The 15,350-nt window shown below is 45.6% G+C and overlaps 2 non-coding genes across 2 annotated transcripts; one reads left to right on the top strand and one right to left on the bottom strand.

Annotated features, from left to right (window-relative positions):
* Positions 1-359: 359 nt before the first annotated feature.
* On the top strand, positions 360-431 carry trnaw-cca (transfer RNA tryptophan (anticodon CCA)). Its single transcript has one exon. It is a non-coding gene; the product is annotated as a tRNA-Trp (tRNA).
* Positions 432-1,233: 802 nt separating this feature from the next.
* LOC140578289 (U2 spliceosomal RNA) lies at positions 1,234-1,423 on the bottom strand. Its single transcript, XR_011982373.1, has one exon. It is a non-coding gene; the product is annotated as a U2 spliceosomal RNA (small nuclear RNA).
* Between the last annotated feature and the right edge of the window lie 13,927 nt (positions 1,424-15,350).

The following is a 15,350-nucleotide window of genomic DNA, read 5'->3' as shown; positions in this document are numbered from 1 at the left end:
GTTAATCAGAGATGAATTGCAGCTTTTTAATGCCCTGTCTTTTGAGCCAAGTAGGTATTGATCTGAAGAACCCCCAGCTCAGATTTAACCTTCTGCACATTACAGCCTGAAGCAGACCTTATTTTAGCTCTTTACCTCAGGCCTCGTACCTTTAATCATCCTCTGATGTTAGTGAGACGTTCCTGCCATGTAGATGTAATTGAAATGGGCTATAATTGCAGACCATAAATGAATGAATGTTTCAGTAGTGCTTGGCCATCCCGACCACTGTGGTCGGTAAATGCCCAGGGCGCTGTATGCCCAGGGCGCTGCATGCCCAGGGAGCATGCACATGTGCTCCTGCACCATCTCTGCCGGTGGACCTCGTGGCGCAATGGTAGCGCGTCTGACTCCAGATCAGAAGGTTGCGTGTTCGAATCATGTCGGGGTCATAACGAGCTTGTTAATATTGCTATTCCACAGCGATATTGGCATATGACTCAGTGGGTTGGCACTTGGTTTCTGTGAGTGGAATGTTGCAAATCCTGTGATCAGTAGAATGATTGAAAATGAAGTACCACCCACCATGGGACTAACCAGCTACATTCTCCATTGCGGCCTCTAAGCTCTACCTCTTCTGGGAGAGCGACTCATGATGTTCCTGTGAATAAAACAACTGGTTATATTATCTTTTACAATAGTTACGTTACTATGAGAGGTCACCTGACATGTGCCTTTGGGGTCCATTTGACCCCAGGGTAGGCGTGAGAGATACGTGCATAAAATGAAATTATCAAATAATTCATCATTGTAGATTATAAATGTGAACAGATGCATTTTCAGCCTAGTTTTGAAAGTGCTAAGACATTCAGTAGCTGTTAGGTTTTCTGGGAGTGTTTTCCAGAGTTTGCGACCATATTGATTAAAAGTTGCCGAGATATAAAAATGTAATATTCTCATCAAAATCACATGCACAGCAAAAAATGTAGGCAGTAACTATATACTGCTCTTCCAAAAAAACAACCTTTAGGTTCAAAACGACATTCATCGAGAAAAAAAAAATTATCCTCCTTGTATCTACAGGAATACTTTATCTGCATAATAAAATAGTATAAATAATTTATGACAAAACAAAAAGCTTTTGAATTTACTGTACATGATTTTTAGCAAAATCAGAAATGTCAGTGTGGTAAGATCATGTACTTTATATGGTCAGTCAGTCAGTCAGTTCTGTCTTTCAACAACAGGGGGCAGTAGAGGTGCACCGTTCCCGGAAGCACTGCAATACCGGGTCGATGTGTGGAGCGGATGGAGCAAGCCCCACTTCCAGCTCCCTGTTCCAAAAATCCATTTAATATGTGGTCCCCTCCATGGGGGACGTATCAGATATTAAACTGATAAGAACAGATTTTTTTTTTTTCCCAATACTTTATTAAACAGTTCTGCACAAACACATTAAAACATATAATAAAAACTGCACATAAAATTGGCACTATTAACAAAGGAATTAAACTAAGACTAAGATGTTCAGGAATCGTCACAATATAAAAGGCTGAAATTTTCCCATATTATATAAGAGAATGCCAATACAATAAGACACTAATAAAACATTTTAAAATAGTACTAAACAAAATATCGGCAGAACCATTCTCCATAAAATAAGCACAAAAAGACAATAAAAGCAGCCAATACATTTACATAATGTTAAAATCTTATTAAACGGACTTCCAGTTTGGCTGCAGACCAAGATGGCGGGTTGAGCACTTAGCTCTCGCAAGTCGGCATTATATTTCCCCCCGTGTAACTATTTCTGTTTAAAAAAAAAAAGAAAAAGTGATTTTCCTTTTTTTGATATGTCGGGGGGAAGGAAAGGCAGAGGCAAAGGGGCGCAAAGTACAACGAATAACTATCCACACCGTGCAGGGCTAGACGAGGAGGACGACATGCGGGGAGAGGAGGACCGGCAACATGGAGGCGAATCCATCCATCCATCCATCATCTGCCGCTTGTCCGGGGTTCGCGTCGCGGGGGTAGCAGCTTCAGTAGAGGCACCCAGACCTCCCTCTCCCCAGCTAACCCCACCAGCTCCTCGGGGGGGACACCGAGGCGTTCCCAGGCCAGCCGAGAGATATAATCCCTCCAGCGAGTCCTGGGCCTGCCCCGAGGCCTCCTCCCTGTAGGACATGCACGGAAAACCTCTCCGGGTAGCCGCCCAGGAGGCATCCGCACCAGATGTCCAAACCACCTCAACTGGCTCCTTTCGACTTGAAGAAGCAGCGGTTCTACTCTGAGGCCCTCCCGGATATCCAAACTTCTCACCCTATCCCTAAGGGAGAGCCCAGACACCCTGCGGAGAAACCTCATTTCGGCCGCTTGTATTCGCGATCTCGTTCTTTCGGTCATTACCCATAGCTCATGACCATAGGTGAGGGTAGGGACAAAGATGGACCAAAAGATCGAGAGCTTGGCTTTTTGGCTCAGTTCTTTCTTAGCCACGACGGACCGGTTAAGCGCCTGCAGAACTGCAGACGCCGCTCCGATCCGTCTATCCAGCTCCCGATCTCGCCTACCCTCACTCGAGAACAAGACCCCGAGATACTTAAACTCCTCCACTTGAGGCAGTACTCGTCTTCCCCAACCCGAAGAGGGCAAACCACCCGTTTCCGGCTGAGAACCATGGTCTCGGACTTGGAGGTGCTAATACTCATCCCTGCTGCTTCGCACTCGGCTGCGAACCGCCCCAGTGCCTGCTGGAGATCCCCAGCAGATGAAGCCAGCAGGACGACATCATCTGCAAAAAGCAGCGAGGCAATCCTGAGGTCACCAAACTGGACACCCTCGACGCCTTGGCTGCGCCTAGAAATCCTGTCCATAAATATAATAAACAGGACCGATGACAAAGGGCAGCCCTGGCGGAGCCCAACACGCACCTGGAACACGTCCGACTTATTGCCGGCAGTGTGGACCAAGCTTCTGCTCCGTTCGTACAGGGACCGGATCGCCCACAACAGTGGACCCCGGACCCCATACTCTCGAAGCACCCCCCACAGAGCACCTCGGGGAACCCGGTCGTAAGCCTTTTCCAAATCCACAAAACACATGTAGACTGGATAGGCAAACTCCCAGGCCCCCTCCAGTACCCTTGCAAGGGTATAAAGCTGGTCCAGCGTTCCACGACCAGGACGAAAACCACATTGTTCCTCCTGAATCTGAGATTCGACTATCGATCTCACCCTCCTCTCCAGTACCCCGGAATAGACTTTCCCAGGGAGGCTGAGAAGTGTGATCCCCCTGTAGTTGGAACACACCCTCCGGTCCCCTTTCTTAAATAAGGGGACCACCACCCCGGTCTGCCAATCCAGCGGCACTGTCCCTGACCTCCACGCACTGTTGAGAAGGCGTGTCAGCCACGACAGCCCCACAACATCTAGAGCCTTCAGGTACTCCGGGCGGATCTCGTCCACCCCCGGGGCCCGGCCACTACGGAGTTGTTTAACCACTCCGGCCACCTCAGCCTCAGTGATGGGCAAGCCCCCCCAAGCACCCTCGGGCTCTGTGCCCTCAGATGTCTCAAAGGCAGTATGCGTAGATGTATCTGAGGCAGGGTTGAGGAGGTCCTCAAAGTATTCCTTCCACCTCCGGATGATGTCCCCAGGTGAGGTCAACAGCCCCCCCCCCCCCCACTATAAATAGTAGGAACCAGGAGCTGCTTCCCCCTCCTGATACTCCGTATGGTTTGCCAGAACCTATTTGAGGCCGACCGAAAGTCACTTTCCATGGCCTCACCGAACTCCTCCCACGCCCGGGTTTTTGCTTCTGCGACCGCCCGAGCCGCGTTCCGCCTGGCCCGCCGGTACCCGTCAGCTAATAATTCCCGGTAAGCCTCCTTCTTCAGCTTCACGGGCCCCCTCACCTCTGGTGTCCACCATCGGGTACGGGGGTTACCGCCACGACAGGCACCGACTACCCTGCAGCCACAGCTCCGTACGGCCGCTTCCACAATGGAGGTCCGGAACCGTGTCCATTCGGACTCAATGTCCCCTACCTCCCCCGGCATGCAGTCGGAATTCTGCCGGAGGCACGAGTTAAAGCTCCAGGGAACAGGAGCCTCTGCTAGACGTTCCCAGCAGACCCTCACTATGCGCTTGGGCCTACCAGGTCTGACCGGCTTCCTCCCCCGCCACCTGAGCCAACTCATCACCAGGTGGTGATCAGTTGACAGCTCTGCCCCTCTCCTTACCCGAGTGTCCATGACAGAGGGCCGCAGATCAGTTGATATGATTATAAAATCGATCATCGACCTGTAGCCCCGGGCATGTTCGTACCATGTCCACTTATGGACACCCTTATGCTCGAACATGGTGTTCGTTATGGACAAACCATGCATTGCACAGAAGTCCAATGACAGAACACCACTCGGATTCAGATCAGGGAGGCCGTTCCTCCCAATCACCCCCTTCCAGGTCACACTGTCATTGCCCACGTGAGCGTTGAAGTCCCCCAGCAAAACGATGGAATCCCCCCGCGGCACGCCAAATAGCATACCGCTAAGGGAATCGAAGAAGGCCGGGTACTCCGAACTGACATTCGGCACATAAGCGCAGATGACAGTTAGAGACCTATCCCCGACCCGAAGACGCAGGGAAACAGCCCTCTCGTTCACCGGGGTAAACTCCGATGTTAATGCACCGAGCTGTGGGGCCACCAATAGCCCCACCCCAGCCCGGCGTCGCTCACCCGCCGCAACTCCAGAGTAAAAGAGCGTCCAGCCCCTCTCCAGGAGATTGGTTCCAGAACCCAAGCTATGCGTTGAGGTGAGCCCGACTATATCTAGTCGATACCTCTCAACCTCACGCACAAGCTCAGGCTCCTTCCCCACCAGAGAGGTGACATTCCATGTCCCGAAAGCCAGTTTTGTCAGCCGGGGATCGGACCGCCAGGGCCTCCCTTGGCCGCCACCCGATCCACAATGCACCGAACCCCTGACATTCCCCTTCTGGGTGGTGGGCCCACCTGGGGACAGTCCCGCGTGCCTCTTTCGGGCTGTGCCCGGCCGGGCCCCACGGGCCAAGGCCCGGCCACCAGGCGCTTGCCAACGGGCCCCTCCCCCAGGCCTGGCTCCAGGGTGGGGCCCCGGTGACCCTAGTCCGGGTGAGGGAAACGGGACTTTAGTTTTTAACTTTTTCATAGGGTTCTTTTGGATTGCTCTTTGTCTGGCCCCTCCCCTGGGACCTTTTTGCCTTGGGAGACCCTACCAGGGGCTATTGCCCCCGACAACCTAGCCCCCAGGTTCACGGAGGCACGCAAACCCCTCCACCACGATAAGGTGGCAATCCAAGGAGGAGTGGAGGCGAATCAACATCGCAAAATGTGTTCACGGGGCTTGAAACTATTAGCAAGCAGATCAGCGAACTGAAGTCGGAACTTAAAGAAGATTTAAAAATATTCAAAGACGAAATTAAACATGATATGAGAGAAGAGTTCCTTGAGTTTAAGCAAAAGTTAACCAGCAACTAGCAACAAACATGCTAGCTATGCAAGAACACAGTAAGAAAATCAACGAGATGGAGTCGCGGATCGATGACACTGAAACATGGAGTGCGGAAGCCAACGTCGCCCTTCAACAGGCTATAAAAGATCAGCAGAAACTAGAAGACAGACTGAACGATATTGAGTCGAGGGCTCGACGAAACAATATCAGGATCCATGGTGTACCAGAGAACGCGGAACAATGCTCGGTGAAGGAATTTGTCGAAAAAGTGCTTCGCTCCGAATTTGAGCTCGGCGACGTGGACTTGCAAATACAACGCGCACACACAGAGCCCTGGCACCTAGACCGGGTCCAAACTCGCGTCCGAGGTCCATTATAGTAAATTTCCAGCAGTATAGCACCAAGGAGATGGTTATCCAAAAAGCCTGGCGGAAGAAAATCATGATGGAAGAGAAACCGCTGTATTTCGACCATGACTATACAGCCACCGTTCTTCATCAACGTAAGGCGTACACCAATATTAAAAAGACTCTCAAAGAAAAGGGCATCCGATTTCAGACACCTTTCAATCGGATACGCATCTACTGGGAGGGCGGTGTGCAGGTGTACGGCAATGCCTGGGAGGCAGCACAGGAGCTGCGTCAGCGGGGATACAGATTGGTGGTGCCCGAGAGGCCGCCCGGTAAGAGCCACCTGTTGAATCGTCTCCAGCGGGCTACATTGTGGCAGCGAGTGGGATCATCCATAAGTGTGGACACTGCCAGAAGAGCTAAAGAACGGATACGGGAATTTGAACATGGACACAGCAGCGTTTAAAAACCTATGCTGAGGTGCCCCTTTATATAAAGATGTTTAGTTTATGTGCGCCGGCTGGCGGGATGCTGGGGTCAGCTGTGCCATCGGTCACACGTAAGTGAATTGCGATACTGTCTGTAGCGGACTCATTGTGGAGGGGGCCCTTTCCTGGAGAGAGGTTCTCCCCCTCCTCAGCTGAAAACTGGAGAATGCTCTTCAGACTTATACTTCTCTGTTATAATGCTCGTTCTAAGCAGTTCTTGGTTTGTTACTGTGTTGCAGTTTATTTTATTTAAGGTTAACCTGTGGAAACATAGTGATGTAAGAATGACTCGTTTTGATGATGGTACAGTTTACTGAGGTTAGGCTAATGTCCTTAAACGTGAACGGTTTGGGTAGCCCGATTAAAAGGTCAAAAGTAATGTCCAAATTTAAAAAAGAGAAAGCAGATATTATTTTTATGCAAGAAACTCATCTTTCCCAACAAGAGCATGAGAAATTAAAAAGATTTGGTTTTAAAAATACTTACTACAACTCATATGAGCATACGCATAGAAGGGGGATTGCTATTCTTGTCGCTAATAAATTTAAATTTGAATCAAAGAAAATAAAAGAAATAAAAGAAAAGGATGGGAGATACCTCATTGTTAAGGGTAAAATTGAAGAAGAGATAGTAACATTAGTAAATGTGTATGCCCCACCTGATACTAGTAAACTGTTCTTCAAATCATTAATGGATGTAATTGTACTGGAGGCAGAGGGTATCTGTATATGTGGTGGAGATTTCAATGTGGTATTAAACCATCATTTAGACATAACAGCAAAAGAAATTTAAGCAAAATATCAAAATTGATTAACATAGCCTGGGATGATATAGGTTACTGCGATGTCTGGAAACATATGAATCCATCTCTTAAAAACTACACTCACTACTCAGCTCCTCATCGTACGTACTCTAGGATTGATTATTTTTTTATGTCAAAAAATGACTGTTATAGGGTGAGAGATTGTAGCATTGGAGTAGCTGATGTCTCTGACCACAGTGCTCTGTACCTGACAGTTCAAATAGAAGGAAGGAAGAGAAAGACAGGTTGGAGGCTGAATGTGGGTTTATTAAATAGCAAAGCAATTGTAGAACAGATAGAATTGAATATCAAAGAATATATGTTGATAAATGATAATGGAGAGGTAGACCCATCTATATTGTGGGATTCATTGAAGGCTGTGATGCGTGGGAATTTGATTGCACACTATAAAAGAAAGAGAATTAAGGAGTATAATACCCTGACATTAGATTTATGAAATGTGGAGCAACAACATAAAATCAACAGGGACCCAGATCTACTAATGCGTATGCAGCAAATAAGGAAACAGATTAACGACCTGTTAGAACAAGATGTTGAGAAGAAGGCTCGATTCTATAAGCAGACATACTACGAATCCGGCCCTAAAGCAGCCAAATTACTTGCCCAACGCCTACGTAAACAGCAAGTTGAGAGCACTATTCATAGGTTACAAGACCCACAAACAAATAATTTGATTCATCATCCACAGAAAATAGAGGCAATTTTTCTAAACTACTATAAACAACTGTATGCGGATACCTCTGACTCTAAGATTGAAGCGACAAGAAATTTTCTTAATGAACTGGATTTACCAAGTATAGGCAAAATACAAAACGATTTCATTACAGCAGACTTTACACTAGAGGAAATAAATAGTGTGATTGGGAGTTTAAAAACATCGATCTAAAACTCCAGGTAGCGACGGCTTTCCTGCTGAATGGTATAAAACCTTTAAAGAACAACTAGCCCCACTCCTGTCAAAAACATTTAACTGGATTAAAAAAGAGTGTAAACTTCCACCTTCATGGAATGAGGCAATCATCTCAGTACTTCCAAAGGAGGGTAAGGATAGGGAATTTAGCTGCAATTATAGGCCTATCTCAATTCTTAATGTAGATTATAAGATGTTTACAGCAATTATAGCAAAAAGACTAGAGACTATCCTTCCTGAATTAATAGACAAGGACCAGACTGGATTTATAAAAAGCCGTCAAGCACATGATAATATTAGGAGGACACTACATCTGATAGATAAAATAGAAAGGGAAAGTAACACGGCAGTTTTACTAAGCCTTGATGCCGAAAAGGCCTTCGATCGGGTCAATTGGGAATTTCTTTATCAAACTTTGGATAGATTCGGCTTCAATAAACATTTTGTAAATATAATTAGATCTCTTTACCAACAACCAACAGCCAAAATAAAGATTAATGGGTCAGTATCTCCAGCGTTTAGTTTACAAAGAGGAACTAGAGAGGGGTGTTGCCTCAGTCCCACTTTATTTGCTGTTTATATTGAACCCCTGGCCCAGGCAATCCGTCAACTTGAACAAATTCAAGGCGTTACAATAGGACATAAAGATCATTTAATTAGTCTATTTGCGGATGATGTTTTGATCTGTTTAACAGATCCTGAGGCTTCCCTCCCCGCACTAATGGAAATCCTTGATGAATTTACCTTCCTTGCTGGTTATAAATTAAATATTACGAAGACACAACTTTTGTCATTTAATTACAAACCTTCTGAGGATATCAGACATAGATACAATTTAAGATGGGACATGGGAGAAATAAAATATTTAGGGGTGATTATTACAAAAAACCTGAGTAGCTTGTATGGTGCAAACTATAAGTTGATCAACCAAAGCATTATAAGCGATGTGGAACGGTGGTCTACCTACCCATTAGCTTTTGCCAGTAAGATCAACGTCATCAAAACGAACATATTACCTAGATTGCTATACCTATTTCAAGCTTTGCCAGTAGAGATAACTAGACACCAGTTTACAATCTGGGATAAACTTATTTCCAGGTTTATTTGGGATGGAAAGAAGCCCAGAATAAGATACACAACACTCCAGTTAACCAAACATGAAGGAGGATTGGCCCTGCCGAATCTTAGATATTACTTTTATGCAGCTCAGTTCCGTCCCCTTTTTCTTTGGTGTAACAATAATTATTTTGCTAGATGGAAGGAAATTGAGACAAATATGGTGGGTTATCAGCAGGGCTGTGGAGTCGGTAGATAAATGCTCCGACTCCTCAGTTTCTAAATCTTCCGACTCCGACTCCCCGACTCCTCTGTATGTATATACTATGCTAATGTATTTTCTACATCCATTGAAGGAAAGGAAGGCAACATACATGTCATTTCACCACAGAACTACTGGCTAGGAGGCCAACACTCTAATATAATGCCAGATTAAAGACAAACACAATGAAAACAAGGATTTTGCCACCGACCGATGTGCATGTACAATCTCGGCAATTGATTGGCGGCCGCAGATTGCGGGTGTCCACATGGACGGGCAGATCCAGCTTGCCGAAAATCTCGACCACGGCCCCCATCCAAAGTAATGTGATGCCTCTGTCTGCTGCAGTGGCTGTCTCCTCTGTCAGCCAGCCGGAAATTTAGTGCATTGTGTCACTCACCGGCCAGCTGAACAGCAGAACGAGCCTCTGCTGGAGACAGGTAGGGAGATCTGTGTTCTCGGCTCCTTCGGCCCCCTTCACTAGCGCATAGCGAAGGGGAGCCGACGGAGCTGAGAACACACCAGATGATTTTTCAGGCGTTTGACGCGTGATGACTCGTTGAACGGCCGAAAAATCGGCAGTGCATCTGTAAATGTATGGGGGGCTTTAGGCTAGGTTCACAGTTCCCTGTAACAGTGGAACACGACACAATGGAAAGCGGTGCCGCACCTTACCTGTGCATTACATCCCATATAGTGACGCATACAGTCAATGAAAAGCATGCTTCATGGTTACTTGACATGTTCGTTTTGTGGTAACATTATGCACTGCATGCATTGGGCTTTATTCTTACAGCAGAGAAGTAGTTCATTATGACTGTTTGTGAATTGGGACATTTCAACTTACTTTTTTAATTCCCATTTAAATTTAGTAGGAGTCGGAGTCGGTTAACTTTTTGCCGACTCCGACTCCAGGTACCCAAAATTGTCTCCGACTCCTCGACTCCGACTCCGACTCCGACTCCACAGCCCTGGTTATCAGATTCAGTCAGTTCTTGGAGAAAATGAAATCCCCTTAGTAGTCAAAAGTCAATTGGATTCAATAACCTCTGGAGCAGTGGAGTTTTGGTTCGAATTTGCTAGACAATTTAAATTGAGCAAAGACCAAAAGGTACTTAGATGGATAGCCTTTGATACTCAATTTAAACCAGGTGAAAGTGATGCCATATTTAAGCAATGGGTAACAAAAGGCATTAGAGCAATATGTACAGTAGTGGAAAATGGGGATTTACTGACTTTCCAAACACTCAAAGAAAAATTTTCTCTTACTAATCGGGACTTATTTAGGTATATAAAATTCAGAGATTACTTTATCAGGGAAATAAAAATGGAAACTTCATACGAAATTAATCCAGTTGTGAAGATTATGATGAATGCATACAAATGAAATAGTAAATGTGTAAAAATTATCTCCGAGTTCTACGTAAGTATTATGGAAAGTAAGGCCAATTCAACACTATACCTTAAATCAAGGTGGGAAAAAGAATTAAATGTAGAAATTCTACCAGATGAATGGTTTGATATGTGTGAAATTCAACATTCCTCCACAAGCTCGCAACAACTGAGGGTATTCAATTGGAAGAATTTAGTACGTTTTTTTATTACTCCAATAATCAGCAGTAAAGCTTCTTCTGCACACCAACAATGTTGGAGGCAATGTGGCTGCTTAGAAGCACACCATACACACATTTTTTGGAGATGTGAAAAACTGAAGCCATTTTGGAAAAATGTACATTCAACCCTAACAAAGGTACTTGAATATGAGATCCCATTTTCATGCATTGTCTTGTACTTGGGTCATATTTCACTGGTTACACTTCAAGAGGACCGATATCTGGTAAAAACACTCCTTACAGCAGCAAGGAAAACCATAACCAGAAGCTGGTATAAGCCTGTTCCACCTAAAGAGCAACAATGGCTTGACGTAATTCAGGAAATAAGGATGATGGAACATATGACAGGTGTGTTGCGTTTGAAGGTGGACTTGTATGCCAAAAGATGGCAAAAATGGAATCTCTACTTTGACAAATCATAAGGGCACTGGCTCTCAGTCTGTCCTGGCCTAAGTTTTAGGTATATATGTCAACTGTGCCTATTCTTTTTATACCCAACTGTCCCTCCTTTTTGTATGCACCATGTTTTTACTTTTTCTACAGTATTCTCACCACAGGCTCTTTTTTTTTGTTATTTGCTTGTTATTGAAATGGCATGTCATATCTGACGCAAATTTGCCTTTTCTGCTAATTGGAAAATTGCACTTGATTGTAAACAGTTGAGACGTACTAAGAATGCAATAAAAATTAAAGTGAAAAAAAAAACATCTTATTAAACACATCTGGCCATTTATACAATTAAAATGTTCAATTCAATTCAATTTTATTTATATAGCGCATTATCACAACATTACATTGTCTCAATGCGCTTTACATTTCTGCCTCGTAAGGACCCCCCATTGAGTAAGCCAAAGGCAACGGTGGCAAGGAAAAACTCCCTAAGAGGAAGAAACCTTGGGAGGAACCAGACGCAAAGGGGGAGCCCATCCTCCAGGGGCCGGCAGATGAGTCAAACAAACAAGATGAAATGACTAAGCTAATACAGGGGTTGAAATATATGTCTCAATGCAGCGGCCGACCGGTGCAGGCACGTGGTGCTTGATGCACGATGGCAGGATTAATAGAGGCACAGCCGCAGGGAAGGATGGCGAGGCATCGTGTTGAGCCAAGGGCAGGCAGGTTGGAGGGTAGTTGCCGGTGGCGGAGGTAATTGTCTTGTAGGCAGCAGAGGCATAAATTCTTCAACGACATTGTGCTCCAGGGAGCACACCCCAGAAGGGGTGAGGGAGGAAATAAGAAAAAATTGTGTATGTAATGTCACCTCAAATGCAAGCCCTTAAAAAGTTAAAACCTTAAAAGAGAAACAGACCCGCAGACCTCAAACCTCAAACACAAGGGTCGGGTTAAAACAGGGTTGTTCTGTCCTCGCACTTGCATTACAGCTTACAAGGTTAGACAGACAGCTAACAGAACAAGAAAAACGAAAGAAGCCGTTTCTTCATTTACGGTGGTTTACTTTTACCTTTTGAGACAGCCCGTCTTAGCACATATGCAGTTGTTTCCCTCGTGTTTTGTAAAACTGAAAATAATATAACGAAATACTCTAAGAACACATTCGCATACACATTCGCATATCTTAGCTAGAAAAACTCAGAAATGTTAGCTAAACACAAATTACAGCTCTAAATACGAACTAATACCTATAAATACCGATTTAAGCAAAATATGCAAAAATAACAGTTATGAGCTTTATCAAAATGAATTAAGTTAGAACTTACAGACATATGGTTCCCCAAACTTCCCAAACGCTGAGAAAACATGACCAGCAGTAGACACGGAGCTTCCATGTCTGAGAACAGAGAAAGAACTACTTCCCATTCGTAAACACAATGTCCACAAGGTGACAGTAAGTAACCTTACAACACACTCCCCGCCTGGTATGATAACTGTCATACCACTACAACTAATCTAATTACCCTCTTTTACAAGAATTACAAGGTCAGTTACAGGTCTAAGATATACTTTGGGATGACCATCCTTAACAATTCTGACCTCCACTTTCCTAACTTTCCCATCACTGCTGGGAATGGTCTTAACAACAATCCCAGTTGGCCACTCGTTGCGCTTTGCTTGTCCGTCCTTGAAAAGCACAACGTCTCCTTCCTGGATGTTGGGCCTGTCCAAAGCCCATTTTCTCCTTACTTGTAGTGATGACAGGTACTCCTGCCGCCATCTCTTCCAGAACGTTTCAGCTAATGACTGCACATGCCTCCATTGACTCTTGTAAAGGTCTTTGATATCAAAATCTCCAAGAGGTGCCGGTATAGGTGTGGCCTTTTGGGTAAGAAGGATTGCTGGTGTGAGGATTTCGGGTGCCTCCGGATCGGAAGAGACTGGAACCAAAGGCCTAGCATTCATTATAGCCATTACCTCTGCCACAAAGGTAACCAATACTTCATGTGTGAGTCGAGTTGAACCAGCCTTTAAGAACATTGCGTTCAAAATGCGCCTTGCCACCCCAATCATCCTTTCCCACACTCCTCCCATGTGGGAAGAATGAGGAGGGTTAAAAATCCATGAACGCCCTTGATCACGTAGGTAAGTCTTGACCTCTGGATCATCTGAATTAAGTTTCAACTCCTTACAGGCTCCTATGAAATTCGTGCCCCTGTCCGACCTTAAAGATTTCACAGGGCCGCGCACAGCCAAAAATCTTCTCAAAGCGTTAATAAAACTAGAAGTTGTCATGGACTCAATAACTTCCAGATGAACTGCCCTCGTATTTAAACAAGAGAACATCACAGCCCACCTTTTGTTCTCCACGCAACTAGCTCTGGTACGCCTTGAAGAAACATTCCATGGGCCGAACACATCTAAACCCACATTGGAGAAGGGTGGAACTGTTGCTAATCGATCTGCTGGGAGGTCTGACATAAGTTGTTCCTCCCGTTTACCTCTAAGTTTTCGGCACGTCACGCACTGGTGAATGACTCTGGAAACCAGTCTTTTACCTCCTACAATCCAGAGGCCTGCAGACCTTAAGGCTCCTTCTGTAAATTGGCGACCTTGGTGGGCCACTTCACCATGATAATGACTGACGAGAAGAGTTGTTGCGTGATGGTCTGCAGGAACAATTAGAGGATGCTTCTCAGCTGTATGTAGTAGCGAAGCTGACAAACGGCCCCCGACTCTCATCAAACCTTCTTCATCCAAAAAGGGGCGTAGATCTTTAAGGCGACTTGCTTTAGGAACGTTTTCCTTCTTTAACAGACATCTGACTTCAACCTTAAATGAATCAGATTGGACACTTCTGATGACAATCATCTTAGACTGGGTTATCTCTGTATGAGGATCTACATCTTTGCAGTAATGCCAGCCTTGGCAACTGCTTTGCTCTTCTACACTGGAGAAACATCTCGCAATGTGTTTCAGTCTACTAATACCCCTGACAAGAGACCTCCAGGTTGAGAACCTCGAAAATCTCTGAGATCCCAAGGTCTGCTCTGAGGACTTTGTGACAAGAGTTGTCACCACAGGACGAATCTCTTGATCCGACCCAGGGTCAACAAGCTCGTGGGAATCAGCGTCAGATTGATTGAAGGCGTCCGGCCTAGATAAGAAGTCTGGACCCTTAAACCATCTTGACTGGAGGAGCATCGGAGCCGAAACTGGCCTTGTGCCATAGTCGGCTGGATTGTGTTCTGTGGCAACATAATGCCATTGATCAGGATGAGTTGATTTTCTAATCCGTGTGACCCTGTTGGACACATACATGTAGAAACGTCGAATGTTGTTATGAATGTAACCGAGTACTATTCTGCTGTCGGTGTGGAACCTTACAGCATGTAAATTGACATCCAATTCATCCGTAATCAACTCGGCCAGCTCGACAGCTAGTACAGCTGCTGATAACTCCAATCGCAGGATTGTGTGTGCTGGCCTAGGAGCCAACTTGGTCTTGCCCATAATGAAACCTACATGGCACTGTCCTGCTAAGTCAATGACTCTTAAGTAGGCAACCGCAGCAATGGCTAGAGTTGAAGCATCGCAGAAAATGTATAACTCCCTTTTCTGTGTTAAAGTCATTGCAACAGGGACGTACTGACGTGGGATGTAGAGGTCTTCTACTTGGACCAGTGCTTCTGTCCAAGCTCTCCACTGAGCTTCTTTCTCCAAAGGAAGAGGGCAATCCCAGTCAGACCCAACCAAGGAAAGTTCTCTAACAATCAGCTTGCCCTGAAGTGTGACAGGAGCCAGAAAGCCAAGGGGGTCAAAAAGGCTATTTACGGTTGACAAGATGCCCCTACGTGTGAAAGCCTTTACGCTGCGGGACACTTGGAATGTAAAATCGTCCGTCTTCAAGCTCCAACTGACCCCTAGACTTTTCTGGAGAGGCAGAGGATCTGTGGTCAAATCTAAATCCTTAAGATTGCTTGCC

This window comes from Paramormyrops kingsleyae, chromosome 13 (assembly GCF_048594095.1).
Source record: "Paramormyrops kingsleyae isolate MSU_618 chromosome 13, PKINGS_0.4, whole genome shotgun sequence".
Lineage (NCBI taxonomy): Eukaryota > Metazoa > Chordata > Actinopteri > Osteoglossiformes > Mormyridae > Paramormyrops > Paramormyrops kingsleyae.
The sequence above is the reverse complement of the archived record's forward strand: the minus strand, read 5'-3'. Positions and strand labels throughout refer to the sequence as shown.